Below are 14718 nucleotides of genomic sequence, written 5' to 3'. Positions count from 1 at the left end.
GGAGCAGAGCTTCAGGGGCTGCACCGACCTCTGTGCCTGGGGCAGATAACCCCCTGCATGGCTCTCAAGGCACCTCCAGGTCTGAGAGCAAAGGAAACTCTGTTGGAGAAGAACGAGCAGTTCCCATTCCAGCCAGCAGCGAGTTGCACTCGAGCGCCGGGCCGGTGCTTGTGACCAGCAGCAGTGGCTTGTTGAGGAGAGGTGCCCTGAGCACAGTGAAAGGCTGACTGCCGCAGCAGCGTGTGGTCTGCAGGGTCTGAAATTACTGCCTCCATCCCAAGCTCATTCCTGGCTAAGGAAGGAGCCTCTGGGAAGGCTGACAGTGAGCGCTTCGGACTGGCGCTCGCCGCGTTGCCTCTGTTTTGGAAGCAAACTGTTGAGCCTGCTGTACAGTATTTAAAATTATTTCCTATTTCAGCTATAAATGCTACCTTTAAAATATCTGAAGAATTTTATCACTGCAGCCCACTCTGGGCACAGGTCTTTAGCAGCAGAGTGCTGATTTTTTTTTTTTTCTTTTTCAGTTTAAAAAGTTCTTTAGTTGGAGAAGAGAAGGCTGAGAGGGGGTACGATTAACATGTATAAGTTCAGGAAGGGAGAATGCAGGGAGGAAGGGGACAAGCTCTTTTCATTGGTGGCCAGCGATAGGACAAGGGGAAATGGACATAAGCTGCAACACAGGAAGTTCCGTCTCCAGGTGAGGAGGAACTTCTTCACTGTGAGGGTGACAGAGCCCTGGAAGAGGCTGCCCAGGGAGGCTGTGGAGGCTCCTGCTCTGGAGGTCTTCAAAACCCGCCTGGATGCYGCCCTGTGCTCTAGGTGTGCCYGCTTGAGCGGGAAGGTTGGACTAGATGATCTCTAGAGGTCCCTTCCAACCTTGAATATTCTGTGATTTAAGGCAGTAGCGGGTCTGCTCTGCTCCTCTTGCAGAGGAAAGCTCAGGGAAAGCATCACGTTCCAGCTGCTTCTACGCCAAGGACCAGCCCAAGCTTCACCTTCATCAGCGGTTGATCTCGTGGTGGGGCTCTGTAGCTGATGTGAATGAGGCCCACAGCTGTGAGCTCCTGTCACGCTGCTCCAGCCAGCCTGCTAAACCAGCAGCAAACCCTCCCTGCAAAGGGAGCAGATGCTGCGTGGTGGTGCAGAGAGCTGCCCCAGCTCTGGGGTGGGTGCCCAGCCCGGTGCGAGGGCAGGGGATGGACAAGCCACCCTCACGGCCACCTATGCCACAGTCCCGGGCCCCTTCCCTGCTCCACCGCAGCGGGTGCTGGTCAGCCGCAGGCTGGTGGCTCTGTCCCCTGCTTCCCGCTTCTCCAGGTGTTCCCCATGTGATTCCCAGGAGATGCCCTGTCACAGGCCTAGATTACAGAAAAGCAGAGGCAGCGCCAGGCTTGCAAACTAACTGAAGCCCCCTTTTATTGCTTGTAGCTTGAACAGAAGTTGAATTTTGATTAGCAAAAGCAGAAAAGGAACTCCACTTTGCCTTACAATAAAGGCATTTGGAATGCATTTATACCTGGAGCGAGATCGTTTTTTCTGGGCAGGTTCTGTTCAGGCGCAYGAGCAAAGCGGGAGGCGCGGGCCGAGTTTCAGCGCAGAGACGTGCTGTAATTCCTCTGAACTTCCACTGGGCTCCTCTGCTGTTACAGGCAACGGGCCTGCCAGATAAATGCTCCCAGGCTCAGCTATGCAAATTCCCCGTTGCGATTGGGAGCCTGTAGATTTGGTATTGTTTCTGCTCAAAAGCCTGTATTACACAAACTGACACGCGTCATGTGGGTTACTCTGTCTCGCGCTCATTTGAAATAAAAATCCTAAAATAGGACAAATAGAAGAAAAAGATGCTTCTAAGACGCTGCAGATTGTGTAAGATGCTGCAGTTGAGTTTTCTAGGCTGTGTGGCTGGTAGCTTGTGGGTGACAGTGAAGCTTAGAATTGTAGGATGGCTGTTGTGTTTGGTGCCCTCTGGTTGAAGCTGTTTTATTTCCCTTTTCACATGTATTTTACRCTTAATTGAAGCAAGACCCTTAGTTTTTATATAAATTTTATGTAAATTTTATTTATATAAATATTTCTGTTTTTTCAAGTGTTCGTGAAAAATGTGACAAGGTGCCCACTGAGGTCACAATAGGAGCATAAATAGCTGCAATTCAATGTTACTAGTTAGCAAATACGATACCCTCGAGGTAAGAAGGCCGATAAAAAGAGGGCAGCGATGTATTAAAGATGCATTATTGGGGGTCTATGGTTATAATTTAGGCTTCACAACAAGGTCAGACTGATTTAATTCTCTCTGCAGAGGTCAGTCCGAGGCCTGGCTGGACTAACCTCTGTGCTCCCCATCTGTCTGCACTTGAAGCCAGACACTTTCAATAGGTGATTGTGTGTTCATGACTGGGTACAAACAAATCGAAATTGTCTCCAGGTCCAGGCCCCCGACCGCGTTTCCTTGGAGCCGCTGCTGTCCCCGGAGTGCCTGGTACCTATGGGACGTTGCTCTGGGCTGCTGCCCTAGGCTGCTGCTGGGGACATTCACCAGGAGCGATTCCCCAATGCCCAAAGTGCCGATGAGCAGCCGCCTTCGTGGATGTATCTTTCTGGTGTCAAACTCTTTTTACTGGTTTATTCCCTGACCATGAAAAGATAGGGTTTTTTTTTCATAGCAAAAATATAATGAAGTTAAGGAGAGGGGAGAAAAATCCTTTACCACCTTCACCAAAATGAAGAAAAATAAAGGGACTGGTATTTGTGGACATCTTTATTTGATGGTCTAGATCTTTACAAAATCTTTCTTCATAAGCAGGGAATTCTTTAAAAATAATTGACAGGACAAAATAAATATGCAGCGTGCTGGTGTTTCTTAGTCACTTTCATGCTTCTTTTTCACTGCATGTTACACATTTCTGAATTTTGTCTTCATTTTAAGGAAGAAACTGGTTTATTAATCTGAATGCAACAGCTATGGAAAATGAGGCCAGTGAATGCTTTGAGCTTTCGGTAAATATTTAGCTTGTTGATATAGTCACATGCAGTAAATAGCACATGCTTTCATGGGGGGAAAAAGGATCTGTATGTTTAGTGGAAGATGCACTTAATTAAAAAAAAAAGAAAAAGATGAGTCCTAATTTTTACCCATGTGCTTTGGACTATAGATTGCTGTTTTCATTTTAGGTGCAGGGTATTATTATTAATGGTAAAACAATAAAAACTAGTGTGAAATAATTAAATATACTATACTGATTAAAAAGAAACACCCACCATCACAGACCCCAGGCCGTGCCCTTTCCCTCGCAGGGCCTGTAAGCCTTCCTTTGATGCAGTGCCTGGATTACTGGGCTTCAGTAATAACTTTACATACACATCATAAATATGTGTGTTCAAAACTAAAATGGGGAGCTGCTTTTGATCAGTGAAATCCGTGGGGAGAAGTYCAGGGTTTGGGATGCCCGTGTGCACGGAGCCTCCCACCTGGCACTGCCTTSAGCGCCCTTGCGGTAAAACCACCCRGCCACAGGGAACAWGGATCACAGAGGGATAATTTTGTCAGGTTTTCCGATYTGTCCCTTTGTTTCTCTGTTTAAATAACACCCTGGTAAACAAGTTCTGATGGCAGATGATACAGGCATTTTTTTTTCCAGGTATCTTACGAAATCAGCTATGGCTCTTGTGCACGATGTGTGCTGATGGAGCAGAGATAGCGTTTGCCTCTCGAGGCTGTTTCAGCGGGCCTGTTTTSTAAGGCTGGGCCAAGGCAAGGGGTGAATTTGTGCAAAGATGTGTAGGAAATCGATATGGTGTTGAGTTTTACCCCTTCTCTCTTGGGAAACCCGGAGGGAGACGATGGGGAGCAGGTCCCCGTGGTGCYGCACCTGGGCGAGCGGGGCCGCGCGCCCAAGCTCCCCGCGGCCCTGCGTGTGCAGCTGTGTAATCTGTGGGCGTGAGTGCAGCTAGGCAGCCAAGTTTGCTTTCTCGGGGACCTCGCTGGTGGCCGGGTCACCTTGTCACGCGGTTCAAAGGTGCCGGGACGCTGGAGYGGTGAGCGGGGGTGCAGGGGTGGCTGTGGGGCAGTCAGAGGAGGGAGTCTCAGGGGTGACACAAGAAGTCACCCTGGGAGATGCACCCAGGGTCCCTGCGGGAGTCCTGGCCCTGCTGCTAAGAAGGAGCTGGCTACGAACTCCAGAGCTTTCCCCTCTGTGGGTGGATTTAGAGCGATTGCTGTTTGTGGCTTTCCTGTCTAGCTACACAAGTATTAAGGTATTCATTACACCGCGTGTTTGCTTTAAAATGCCTTGTGGGCGAGCTTTTATTGCTAAGGAATGGCACCAGCTGGACAGTCCCGAGGAGCAAAGTCCTCGCGCTATCTGCAGGGCAGGTATGGCACAGGCAGGGGCAGGTTCAGCCCTCCGGCTCTGCCGGCCTCCCCGGGCACCGAGAGGGCACTCCAGCCTCCGCGGAGGAGCTGCCCTGCTCGGGGCCGCCTGCAGCGCTGGCGGGAGCCGCTGACACGGGATTTGGGCCTTGCCCCGTCGCTTGCACAGGGGCTGCTCGGCCTCGGGCTCTCGGTAGCTGCTTAAAGCACCTGCAGCTCCCTTGTTGCCACATCCACACCTCACCTTGGTGGGTGCCCTGCCTGCAGAGGAGGCTGCTTTGCACTTCCCTGTGCGTTTTCCATCCCAGAGTCTGTGCCTGTTTTCTGCTATCCTAGAGAAGCAATCTCAGGACAGGCTCAAGAAAGCTTGGATGCCGTAGGCTCTCCAGGGCTCTTTTCCTAAAAGCCTCCCTGCAGTTGCTGCTTTGCTGCTGTGGATCCGTGACCTGAACGAGAGCCTCTTTGACAAGCGCTGCCCTTTCCGTGACACAGGGACACCCACGCGAGCCCCTGGAAACGGCAAAGCTCTAGTAGTGCCTTTTCCTTGTTGAAATAGAGAAAAGATGGGTGATTGCCCACTTGTGCTACTGAGTAAAACTGCCTGCCCCTGCTGCAGGTCACCCTGGAGTCATTTTAATGGCCCTAAATAAGCCTCTTRAACTGTGGGCCCTGGGAGGGAATGGTGACAGAGGCTGCCGAGGGTGCTCTGCTGCAGCAGCTTCGGTGTTAGGGAAGGACCAGGAAACATCCAGCCCTGCATCTTTCCCTTTGCTGCCAAAATAAACCCRAGAGCAAAGCCCAAGGTCTGAGATGTACGTGAGTCTGTGTAGCCGCGTGCTCCACGTGCGCATTCACCTCACGCTGCTCCGTGGGGCCTCGTGTCGCCTGAGGGTCCAGGCTTCCCTCCCCTGGACATGTGTGCTATGTGTGCCCTTTGAAACAGGGCAGGCTTTCCTCTGAAAAACCCCGCAGCTCCTTWCTGCTCGTGCCGCCGCAGCGCTCTTCCACGTGTGGCGTGACGTGACGTGCTCCGTGAGGCCGCAGCGTTCCCAGTTGCACTAACGCAGCTTGTTTGTGCCAGCTGCAGGCCACCTGAATCCTAACGCCCTGGTGTGAGACGCTGGGGAGGCAYCGCGAGCTCACGGCATCGCCTGGGGGTGCCCAGCCCACACGGGAGCTTTGTCCCAGTGTCCCCATCCTGAAAACCCTGCCCTGCTCCTGCCGGAGAGGCAGGACGAGCTGCTGCGCATGCCGGTGTCTTCGTGCCCACGCGGTGCTTTGGCTGCCCCTCTGCTAGGAGAGTTTCCAGGAGGTCGTATGAGAGGCAGCATCAAACCCTGAATCCATGAAATTGTCCAGGGCACCTTATGTAACAGGGAAAAACCAGACTGAGAGACATTTGTGGGTAATTATGAGAAACAGAGTCTAGAAGTGTGGACAAAGTCCTGACCTGAGGCTTGATGAACTGTACACATGTATTTGGTGCAGCTAAAAATTCCTAACAGTCTGCAGCGTTGTTTATGTTACTATAAAAAAAGGTGAGAAAATATATTCAGTTACTTTCTGTTTCCCCCCTCCTCGAGCAGATGGCAATTCGTAGCTCAAATGGGTTTTTAAGCCATTTCACATTTTGTTAATCAGTACAATATGCTTTTAAACAACAAGCYGCACTTGGGCACTTCTGCAGAGGTTACTCGATGGCTCAGGTAGCTCTGAAAAGAAAAGAGTTTCCGAGCCCCGTTGTTTTAGGGGGTGGACGTTTGTTCGGCACCTCTCAAGCGGCACTGGCTAAAAACTCTCATACTTCGGGTTTCAAATTATTTGTAATTTTGCAGGCTACAAATAACACAGCATACTTGGACTGTCTGCGTTTAGGATCATTTCCACACGCTTTTTTCTCGGTAGGATAAAATACCGGATTTTCCTTGTATTTTTAAGTGTGTATTAAGAAGTGCAGCTGCCTGTGGGAAAACCGAGGCAGCTCCGGCAGTTGTGTTTGTGCCCTGGTGCTTTCCAGGGAAAACTGCTAGTTCTGCCTAGGTGGGGAACATCTCGCYATCACATCAGCGGCTTTCGCAAAACCTGTTAAATTATCCGGGCGCAGAAATAAGGAAAAGGTTTTCTTATTTTTTTTTTCTTTCTTTTTATTATTATTAATTGACRCTCATTTTTAGCTGGCATGTGCTGGCAAGTCCTCCAAACAAATGCCGGACTCCACCAGGCACCGATTAGCRCCGAAAGTTTGGGAATCGCTCCACATCTCCGCAACACTGCAGAAAGTGCAATATTCAGCTGACAAATGGGGTATATATCGTCTTTCCATGTAATTCACAGTTTCTTCCTATTATTTTCYACTACCCGTGGAGATGAAGCAAAACAAACTCCTCAAAACAGAACGAAATATCTTTTCAAATGCTTTTTTTTTTCCACGGCATTGGGTATCTTTGGTGTCCACGTGTGCTGTCAACTAGCAACTCACCCTGTTTCTGCAGCAGAGTGGTGAAACCCTGTGGAAGTAGCAGCACACACCCCTATATATATATATATGTATATATTATATATTATATATTTATACGTGTGTGGGGTGATCGGGGGGGCTGTACGTTGCTCTGCACTTAAGCTGCTGCACGACCCGTTCCGTAACCCCAGCAGATCCGTGGCGGCACCGCAGGCTCYGTGGTTGTGGCATCCCGAGGCGCTCGGAGCCGCGGGGAGGAGCCGGCGGCTCCCGCCCGGCTCGGGGGAGCGCAGGGGGGGACAGGCTGGCACCAGATGGAGCGGGGTCTCGGGAAAGGTCAAGGTTAGCCCGGGCTGCTATTGAAGCGCTCGCGGCCTCGCACATAGATCTCTGCCTCGGAGGCACCCACTGGGGCTCGGCAGCATCAAATCTAATAGAAAAGGCAGGCGCAGGATGAAATCGCTTCATCTGAATGCTAAAATTGTTATTAGGCTGCACGAGAGGGAGGCTGGGCACRTGACCGCCGAAAGAGGCGGTGGGCCGAGCCGCTTGCCGCTGGAAGCAGAGCCGGGAATAGGCTGATGCCGTCGGGAGAGGGGCAGGGGAGACGTGGTGCGAGCGGAGCATCGGTGCATTTATGTACGCATGTGTATGAAATTATTATACGTGTAGGTGTGTGCTGGGGGGTGTCTTTAGGTGTGTATGCAGCTGCCTTCACTTGTGCCACTCCTTTGCCTTGGCCTGGGAGTTGGGAACTGTTGGGAAGGAGGAGTTGGTAACTCGTGCTCCATATCGTGGTGCTGTGTGCTGGCTCGGGCTGCTTTGGGACCTTCAGGTTTAGGTCTTCCTTCACGGGTRCGCAGCACTGAGCCGTCTTTGAGGCCTTTTTCTTTGCAGTGGTCCCTGTGGGAACGTTGCTAGAGGTCCTGCCCCTTGACACCTCCTACGCGTTCCTGGTTCTTCAGCCTCCAGCACAGCCTGCTCTTAAGGAAGGATTTAGTCTTGCAAATGCTGGCTACACTAGATTAAACACGATGACTGCACTCCAAGGGTTAATAAATTTAGAATTAACAGATCATCCCAACTTGATGCAGCTACTATAGATGATTTAATATGCAGCCTAAGCAGGTTGACAGTCAGATCACAGATGCAGATATGATCAAACAGTCCCTTGATTCAATAGATGGAACGGTCGTATGGGGTGTCTGGAAGGTGAGTGACAGTGCAATATGGTCGGGGTTCTGGTAAAGAAGGGCTTCCATCCTGCTACGCACTCCTTTTCTGTTCTAGCAGTTAACCTTTTCCAGACATCAAACCTGGAGGTAACAGGGGAAAAAAAAAAAGCCAAACCCCTGTCTCAAATACAGTTCATGACAGTTATTTGAAATTTTCAGCAATGAAAAGCTCTCGGCTTTAATAGCTACCTTTGCTGTGCTAGTCCCTGCCATTCAGGCTCCTTCTCCGYGGTCAAGGCCATCACCACCCAGGCCATCCCACAGGGAAGTTGGTCTGTCCATCTATTTGTCTGTCCGACTCCACTGTCTCTTTCTCCCTCGCTCCATGGCAGGARAAGGCAACTCGGAGGCTCTGCAGTGACAGCGCTGCCGGGGGCAGCAGCCGCACGGAGCCCTCCAAGGCCCACGGGAATTCTTCTCCCTGCTCGCTTCTCYGGTCATTTTGCATTCAGGGGCTGAAAAGGTAACACCTGCAGGAGCTATTTGTGGTTCCATGTTTCCTTCTTGCTCTCCGGGCCAATTCAAACAGGAACGTGGCCGGTCCTCGCGGAGATTGGCGAGCAAGAAGCTTCCAGAGTGGCCTCCGACGTTTTTTTTATTTCATCAGGAGTAAAAGCTCCACCTGAACAATGAGATTTTGCCACGTGAACACGTTTCTAGGCATTCAAGCAATGYGTATCGAGTATTTAACAGAGCACCGCAGGCCTAAACTGCAGCTTACACCCTCGTATGAGGCCACCACCGCGCTGACAGTATTTGTATTAAACTCAACACACATCTGAACACTTACAAATTAACTCTATTGGTTACTTTGGCTTTTGTTTTTATTATTAGTACCACAGTGTCCCCTTTTAATTGGGAAAGCAGGGGCTGCCTGTAATCACTCAGCTGGTGAACTAGGAAAGCGAGGGCTGGGCTAATGGGAGGACAGGTCCGYGCGTCGGGCTGTCACCCAGGGCAGCGGTGACAGAAGCACYGGAGGGAATCGCTGCCTCTAGACCSGGAATGGGGGGAGCCGGTGCGGAGCTGCCCGCATCCTCAGGGCAAGCAGGGAATAACGTCGGGAAAGAAATGAGAAAGCAGGGAAAAACATCAAAAGAAGAAAGGCAAACGAAAGGAGATGGGAATACAGGACATGAAAGGAGACGGGAATACAGGAAAGGGCGAGCGCAGCGACGATGCGGGAGCTGGGCGCACTCGGCCCGCACGGGGAGCGCCGGCAGCCTCTGGCCACGGCTCTGCCGGCAGGAAGGGCCCTGCCGAGGGAACGGCTGGAGCGATGGAGMGTGCRCACCGGGTGAATCCTCCTCAAGCCKGTGCTGCAAACTGGCTTCATTCAGCTTTGGGCTCCGCGTTTGAAGGCGGGGTTTGCTTTTGTCGGAAGCTGCGAAGCCGCTGCCGAGGCCCGTGGTTCCGTGCAGGGAGATGTGCAGGGGAGACGTGCAGGGGAGACGCACCGTCGCGTTGCCCCGCGGTGCCCGGCCAAGGGGGCCGCAGTCCTCGGGGAGCGGGAAAAGCAGCCAAGCAACACGTGGAAGGCAGAGCGGCGCGGTGAATATCTGCTGCAGCCCCACTCGTGAGCCATGTCCAAACGTGCAGTRCAGCTCCAAACGTAAAACTCTTCTCCCCGAGACATCATTCGCTTTTGCTTTTACTGGCCCTGAGCAGGACGACTTTTAAGATCCACCCCAGTCCTGGGATGCTGCGGCCCTCACCACGCTCCATAGGGTGCCGTGGGGCTCGCACCCATGGCCAGGCCTCCCGCAGCGCCCACTGCTGCGGCCCGGGCGCTGCCACCTCAGCTCCCTGTGCAGAGCCCTCTGCGCGTCCACGGCTCCTCCGGCTCGCTCAGGTACACGGATACCGCGAAGCGAAACGCCAAGGGGAAAATTAAAGCCTAACTTGTGAATACATTAATTTCAGCGTGGTAGTACTAAGCATTGTTAGTGATTCTAATTTCTGTCTTTCATTTCCTTTGCTTTTTTAAAAACGCTGAGCAACGGTTCCTCGTGGAACAATATTCCCCACCTCCACCCCAGCGTTCATCCTTATCCCCAGCAGCTCGCTATGTAACGCCACACAATATCCTGGCATGTTATTTTAATTGAGTGAAATCTTATTCATACTGGTGGTGGAAGGCATTCCTTTCACTGCTGTCAGGATTCATATTGTGCTGTAAAAATTATATGTGCTGGCAATAACAAACGGTGGCATAACCATCCCGAGCGCTCCGGCTGCACCTCCCGAGCAGCTCGGCGCTCTGCGATGGATAATGCGGGATTCTGGCCGCAGAGAGTGGCATTAAAATGTTGTAAACTGGGATTTTGCACATACAAGAGTTGCATGGAATAAATATATCAAAGTAAAATCTCCATGAAAASTGATGTTATTTTTCAATTTAGGAAAAGATCTCTACTATCTCCATAATGAATTCTCTCATTTTTATCTGGAGCCTCCTGCAAAACGTTTCAYGTAGCACATGTGCTGCTGCTTCTCTAAAGCTAAAAGTCAAAGCTAAAAGTCAGCCTAAAATTCATACAGAGGATGCTGATGATTTTACTTGTTGGGTTTTGGTTAAATGCTATTTATGCAAAGGACTAGAAGTTGAAGCTGTAAAAATCAGCCCAAGCAAAAGCGGCTCCCAGGCCGCATGCAGAGCTAAGGCACTAAGCTCCCCAACACTTGAGCACAACTTAAGCACGGGCTCGCTCCACGCACGTAGCCGCAGCCCATATGTACCAACGCATAAATATATGCTYAAGCATTTTGCAGTAGCCAAGGCCAGGCAGATTGCCCTTGTAGGGGGACATATCAAGCAGGGCTAGAGGAAGAAAATCCTCTTCTATTGCACTCGTGTCCCAGGCTGTCATTCAAGCCAAGCACGCGAGGAACTAGGAGGGCCGGCTTTCAGGAGTATAAAAGAAGGGCAACTAAATCTTTCCTCATCTCRTGTAGCAAAACAGCTAATAGCTCATTGAAATATTTTTGTTCTTGTTGCTGAAACTTGCATCTGATGCCTCAGGTTAATGAATTACTTTTTGCTATTTTGCTACAAAAGCATTTTGAAAGGCACTTGTATTATAGCTRGATTTGTTTTGTTCAGACAAAGTGTTTGCAGTTCCTCCTCTCCCTTGCTGCCAGATCTGGAGCAGACCGTTACGGACTTCCCCGTAGGGACAGATGAGGGCTAGAGCCTCCTGGGTTAATCTTGCATCGATGTGTGAAGAGCTTTGCTTTATGAGCCTGCAAAGATTCCCCTCCTAAACAACCTCTGGTTAAAAGATCAGAAGCTGCCCTATATATTCGACATGGTCTGAGTCTGCCCAGCTCTCCCACTTTTCTGTGTAACAGGGATTTGGGATATGAATTGTGTCTGACTGTCACTGCTGTCAGGGGCTGCTGTTTTGCCCCTTGGGATGCTCTTCCTGTGCACCCTTCACGAGGGGGAGACCRGTGGTGTTAGATGTGGATCTTGCTGATCCACGTGCAACCAAGATCCAGATCCAGGTGGGTTTTGCCATTATACAGCGGAGAAACTTCCACAGCGCTTTGCTGTGAACGGGACACGCACACAACAAACCTGCAGCCAGTGAGCCTGGCACAGAGCTGAAACTCTTCCTCAAGCCACCAGAGACAGTCCTCATGAACTGCGGATTGCAGCGCCGTGTGCCTGTTCCTAAGTGATTCTGCTGGGAGATGTGGGCATGGGAACTGGTAGGGCCCAGTTCCACAAGGGAATCTGCTCACAGCTGGGGGCTCGCCCTCCTACCTGGAGTTTTGCGTTAGGTTTGTGTCCAAACCTTCCTTCAAGCCCAAGTCCAATGTGCCTTGGGCTGCTGGTTCAGTGAGCACCTGCCCTCCTGCACGATGGTGCCAGTTTGGGCAGAGAGATGTTACCCTTCCAACACATCACAGCGTAACAAAATAGAGACTTTTTTTGAGCTGTACCTAGGGCATTCATGTTCTCTACCTTCCAGGCTTAAAACTCCCTTTTGGGGTGGATTTAGATGGCATTTCTTTTTCAAAGTCTCTTTATTTTTGTGTAAGTCTACACAGAGGTGTAAGTTTGGCACACGTGCCCTAACAACTGCTCCGTGGCGGTGTAGCTTTAACTTATGTCCCAATGTATACGCTGCTCAGTATGGAGCTTCAGAACAGCTAGAAGTACCAAACTCATACCCTAGATGTCAGTAAAAGAAAAAAACACTAAAGCCCGCTCAAAACCTTTCATAAAGGTCTGTGAAGCCAGCAGTGAGTGAGCCGGTTACTCCTAGGAAAATTCCCTGCATGGACTGACACTTTGGAGTCCCAAGTTTCAGCTCAGTCGAATTTACAYGGCCCAGGTTACAACCTCTCCAAGGTGGGGACTGTAACGGGAGCACCGGAGGCGCTCGGTGCTGTATCTTTCGGCCCATGTGCTCAGCTCCTGGACTCTAGCAGTGGCCGTGTTGCTGCTATAATTAAGAATCTGCCTGGATTTCCATGGCAGGTCCAAGTTTCGAGAGGTTTTAAATGCATATATTTAAAGTGTGTTGGCTGCAGCAGCAGGCAATAGAGGACATGTTTATTTTTAAAAGCAGAAGGAGCCCCAAGTACCTATAGGCTGCAGAAGGACCACAGGCTAACTCTGTCTCCGGGTTCTACAGCAGTACAAACTGACACCACACCGTGTTCCCGCGGGCCGAGCGCGCCGAACGGCAGCTTGGCCGAGCGTCTCCTAAGGGACACCAACGCGCCAAGGCTGCTCACGCGGGAGCGCTACTGCCGGGGCCGCGTCTGGAACGCGCGAGCGCTCTGCTGCTTCCCGGCGCCAGCACGCGGCCGCCCGTTCCACCCACGGAGCCGCCGCCTGCCTGCGCCCGGCAGCCGCCGGGAACTTCCCTCCTCCTCCTCCTCGGCCGTTGCATAACGCGCGTGTCCCCGGGGCACCGGCATCCTTTGGGAACCTGTTCTCGGTCCTCCTGTTCTCTGCTGCGTTGGCGAGATCCCTGCTGTAAATGCACGGCGGTCGGAGCCGGGAAGCAGGCGTGTTTGCCCGGCGGAGCCGCCGAGCTCAGGCGCTGCCAAGGCCGCCGCTACGCTGGCAGATAGGCAGYGCGGGTGGCTGCGGCGAGCGCGGCTGCCCCTCTCCCTTATCTGGCACCCAGATGACCACAAGTAACTGACAGCGCCCAGTGCTGACCGGGAGGAACCGGGTGATACCGGCTGCCACCAGCGAGGCCGGGATGGGCACGAGACCAGCAGAAAGGGGGTGTTTTCCGTAGCGGGGCGTGAGGTCAGCAGGAAGGGATCTATTGCCCAGGGCAGTGTGAGAGGAGCACAAAAGGTGGGTCTCCACACCACGCRTCGTGCGACCACGAGGTCAACTGTGTGCGCGTAAACAGCATGGCAGCCCGTGGGGCAGGGCTGTCCGGCACGGGGCACGCGGTGCCTGTCCCCGCGGCTGGGCCGCTTCTCCAGGTTGCTCCGCAAATTAAGAGAAACTTGGACAAGAAGCCATTAGAGATGTGAGAAAGCAGGAGCCAGGCAGTAACAGGCGTGCAGTGGACTCGCTTGCTGTGACCACACTGTGTTGCCATCTCCAACAAATGAGTTTGCAGCATTAACAGCCCCTGGTGAGGGCAGCAGGGCCACCTGTACCACCTCTCCACTCTCAACTGCGTGGAGAGCCCCCGTGCTGGGACGTAGGGTGCAGAAAAGCTACGCTTGGCAATCGGAGGCAGCCAGTTTCCTGTGATACACTGACCTCTGAGCATCTCACAAGCTTGAATGAGGGCAGAAACACTATTTCCCGGACAGACAGGTGAGGGATAGATAGATTTTGGCAGATTTACACCTTAGCACGTGCAACATGAACGTTCTCAGCTCCGGCTTGCTGCTGCAGGTTACTGTCCTTGCTGCTGGGTCGGCAGAGCGGGACAGGGACTTTGCGGGTGCCCCGAGGAGCTGGAGCTCCCTACGTGGCGGCTGGAGGGGCTGCGGTGGCCACCGCGCGTCCCTGCAGGCAGCGGGTGCCGTGCAGTGCTGCGGGCAGGGGCGGCAGCCACGCGGGAGGCTGGCGAGGCCGCCGCGGCTTCGGCGTCCGCTCCTTGTGGCTGCCCGGGCGCAGCCGAGGTGCGGAGCTGCCCTTCCCCACGCTCGCCTCCCCCTGGGGCTGGAGCCTCCAGTGCATGCAGGGCTGGCACGGGAGCAGCCTGAGGGCCTCGGGCAACCAGAGAGGCTGCAGAGGAGCCAACGGTGACCCACGGGCTTGTCAGCTCCTCAGTGCCAGCGCAGACTCCCGCCTGCCCGCCGTCCTGCAGCACGTTTGGGCAGGGCGGGAGCACTGGCAGCTGCTCCAGCCCCGCGCAGCGCTGCCCTGCTGCCCACAGCCCGCAGCCCCCGCACAGAGCTGCCCGCTGCTCACAGCCCCGTGCAGAGCTGCCCGCAGCCCCGTGCAGAGCTGCCCGCAGCCCCGCGCAGAGCTGCCCGCTGCTCACAGCCCCGCGCAGAGCTGCCCGCAGCCCCGCGCAGAGCTGCCCGCAGCCCTGCCCGCTGCTCACAGCCCCGCGCAGCGCTGCCCGCAGCCCCGCGCAGAGCTGCCCGCTGCTCACAGCCCCGCGCAGCGCTGCCCGCAGCCCCGCGCAGAGCTGCCCGCTGCTCGCAGCCCCGCGCAG

At 53.2% G+C, this 14718-nt stretch overlaps 1 protein-coding gene and 1 long non-coding RNA gene across 2 annotated transcripts in view; one reads left to right on the top strand and one right to left on the bottom strand.

Moving 5' to 3' along the window:
- The window catches only part of BCL11A (B cell CLL/lymphoma 11A), a 122348-nt gene that overhangs the window by 43932 nt on the left and 63698 nt on the right, over positions 1-14718 (top strand). The window lies entirely within an intron of this gene.
- The window catches only part of LOC112944929, an 8038-nt gene continuing 1114 nt past the window's right edge, over positions 7795-14718 (bottom strand). Inside the window, exon 2 of the long non-coding RNA XR_003248874.1 lies at positions 7795-8143. This is a non-coding gene — a long non-coding RNA (uncharacterized LOC112944929). The remainder of the gene's footprint in view (positions 8144-14718) is intronic.

The sequence above is a fragment of the Nothoprocta perdicaria genome, unplaced genomic scaffold, assembly GCF_003342845.1.
Source record: "Nothoprocta perdicaria isolate Ctin4 unplaced genomic scaffold, notPer1 scaffold_179, whole genome shotgun sequence".
Lineage (NCBI taxonomy): Eukaryota > Metazoa > Chordata > Aves > Tinamiformes > Tinamidae > Nothoprocta > Nothoprocta perdicaria.
This window is presented reverse-complemented; position numbering and strand designations above follow the sequence as displayed.